General features: G+C 44.3%; 1 non-coding gene across 1 annotated transcript; it reads left to right on the top strand.

Annotated features, from left to right (window-relative positions):
• Nucleotides 1–808: 808 nt before the first annotated feature.
• LOC111725487 lies at nucleotides 809–912 on the top strand. Its single transcript, XR_002773543.1, has one exon. It is a non-coding gene; the product is annotated as a small nucleolar RNA U13 (small nucleolar RNA).
• Nucleotides 913–3000: the final 2088 nt, after the last annotated feature.

The raw sequence follows: 3000 nt of genomic DNA, 5'->3' as shown, positions 1-3000 counted from the left end.
GATGAGTCAAACCTTCAGTGGGGAGATTGGATGAAAAATTTAGGTCAATATATACTGGCAATAGAGAAGTAGCTCACAGCCACTAAGCACTTCCTGGATGTTTTGCAGAACTTAATTAGCCCCTGAAATAATCCAGTAGTAGAGGTAATAGTATTAGGCTTCTTTCTGTGCTGTGGAAATTAAGGCTCAGAAAGGCTGAACCACCTGCCCAAAGTCTAGCGGGTAGCTAGGCCAGGATTTTAACTTGAACTTCAGAGCTGAAAGTTACAGCACCAACTCAAGCTCTTGGGCAGATTTTTATTCCTGAAACTTGGCTTAGATAAGGAGGGAAACTAGACTGAGTGTCAAATGTCTGTAGCCCCTGAAACATGGCCAGATCACTTTGCCACAATTCAGTAAGCCTTAAAATGACCCCCCTCATGAAAGCAACCAATCCATGTCTCTTTCCCTCCTCTCCACACCTGAGCTTGCCTAGGAGTAAAGAAAGATGTATCAGCCTCTGGTCACCTTGATCTTACCTACTTAGCGTGCCCTGCCTTTTAACAGAAACTGTGTTTGAATGCAAGCACAGCAACGTACTCTGCATTCATTCAACATAGCTCAAGTGTTGAGCCTGCACAAGGCATGGGATGAGGATGTGGGTGCAAAGTTATTTTCCAGTATATACATAGCATCTAACCTCAAGGATGTTAAAATCCATTCTTGAGATACTTTACCAAGGAGATGTTCTTCAGCTCAATCCAGGTAAATAGAAAAGATGTAAAGTCTCCATCCTTTTTATGGCTGAATAGTTAGTAGTCCTTGGCAGATCCTTTTGTAGTTTATAAGCGTGATGATTGGGTTTTCATGCACATGCATGAGACGTGCCTCCCACAAATCGTGTTATGACATTGGCACATTACCCGTCTGACCTGAGGAAAAAAATAGTATTCCTTGGTATTCATATACCACAGTGTATGAATCTCTTCGTAAGTTGATGGGCTCCTGGGTTATTTCCACGTCTTTGCAATTGTGAATTGAGCTGGGAAGGGTCTCAGTAGGGTCCCACCTAACAAGTACAATGTAGGGGTATACGGCACACCTCCTGAGTGAAGGACTCAAATACAACTCAGACTGTTCCTAACAAACGCAAACAATGTAAACCTTATAATAATCTGAAATTTAAAAAATGAATATTAAAATCCACCAGCCAGCTTCTACTTTGAAGCCAGTCGGATTCAATGGAGGCCACTAGGCGATGCCTTTGCCGCTGTTCTTTAATAGTGAGCTCTGCACACTCGTGAAGTTTGCTGGAGGACTTATGCAAACAGTCGAGTATCTCAATACCCATCAAGGCGGGCCTGACGCTGCCTGCCCTGGATGGCCCGAGATCTAGTTCCTCTATTAAAATTAAGTGGCCCTGGCTGGATTCAGGGTACACTGTGTTAACCAGTCAATGAGCAGAGCCAGGAAAATTGGTATCAAAGGAAAGGAAGAGAAAGGAATGAGCGGATGTAAGGAGAGCAACAGTTGGAAAGCAAACGGGTGGAGAACGGGCTTTGCCGCTAGTCAGCTCTGAGCTAGAACCTTGGTTCCACCCATCACTGTCTGTGCGACCTCAGCAAGTCCCATAGCTATTCTCAGGTTCAGTTGCAAAATCACCAAGATGAGAGACCAATACCTATCTTGCTGCCTTGTTGGACGTGGGCTAATATCTGTACAACATCTTGCTCTGTGTCCAGCATCTTGCAATGCCGAATGTGTGGTAACTGTCTTTATTACTTAAAATCACTGACATTTCTACTAGCATTTGGCTTGTCACAGTTGTAAATTATGAGAACCCAAAAAGTGAGGAGAAATAATTTTCTTAAAGCAAAGTCAACCATCAGCTGAGCCGTATCTGCTGGTCAACAATAGATACCACTGCAGCGGACTTCAGAGTGGGTGGAAGAGCAAGGAATATTGTGCAGCTTATTTTTTTCAATGAGGGTGAGAAGATAAAAATGCAAGTTAAAATGAAAACAGAACTAAAAAGGCTTGTTTTCAGAACACAAGGCTAGGCTCCCTTGGAAAGAGAAAATGAGATCACCAACTTGTTTTGTCGCTAAAGACAAACTACAAATGAGCATGGATCCCCAGTTGTCACTCGGGTTTGATCGCCTAAGAATGCACTAGAGCAAGGGATGTAGTTCGTGTAAGGCATGTGGCCATGACAGACAGACCCGAAGCTCAGAGGCTCGGCATCACGGATGCTTCCTTCTCTTTCACATAAGGTGCAACAACTTGGGCAAGGGTGGGATGGGGGAGGAGATCTCTGCTTTGTGTAGTCCTACAGGGCTCAAGATGACCACCAAGTCTCTGCCATCTTCGACGAGTGGCTTTCAGTTCTGCCCTGGCTTTAATTTCCAGCCTGCAGATGGGGAAGAGAGAAGGATTGAATGGGAAGTTTTTACAGGCCAGGTCTGGAAGGCATACGTGTCACCTCTGCCTCTATACTTCGCAGCTAAAAACTAAGTCACACCCTAACTGCAAAGGGCACTAAAAACCAAACAAACAAACAAATGATCTCTTTGTATGCTCGGGAGAAATGGAAATGGGTGTCCAGAATAGCAATCAGTCCGCCATGTGGGGTACCTGCAAACTCCAGGGGTCTCTCCATATGTCTGCGAGACGAGGTCCTGCTATTCCTCATCTTCAGTCTTACAACTGAACCCAGGCATTTAGTGCCCATGCTCATGGCACTCAGACATGAGTAATGAAATGAAGGAGAAAAAATATAAGGGGGGGGGGAAGATAATAAGGACTCTAAAAGGGAGAAGGAAAAATAGCCATCTACTCTCTGTGCTCACAGGAGACGCTGAAGATGAGGCCCCAGTATCAGAAATCGGGGCAGCATTCATAGGGCTGCACTGGCAGATTTTGCTGTGTTTTGACAGTGCTAAATTTAAGCCAGACATTGCTTCTTTTATAAAACAAGAGTGTTTGATTGATTGTTGTGGTGTTATGATTCCTGAATGTTGT

Source organism: Otolemur garnettii, unplaced genomic scaffold (assembly GCF_000181295.1).
Source record: "Otolemur garnettii isolate 467f Iridium unplaced genomic scaffold, OtoGar3 scaffold00041, whole genome shotgun sequence".
NCBI lineage: Eukaryota > Metazoa > Chordata > Mammalia > Primates > Galagidae > Otolemur > Otolemur garnettii.
This window is presented reverse-complemented; position numbering and strand designations above follow the sequence as displayed.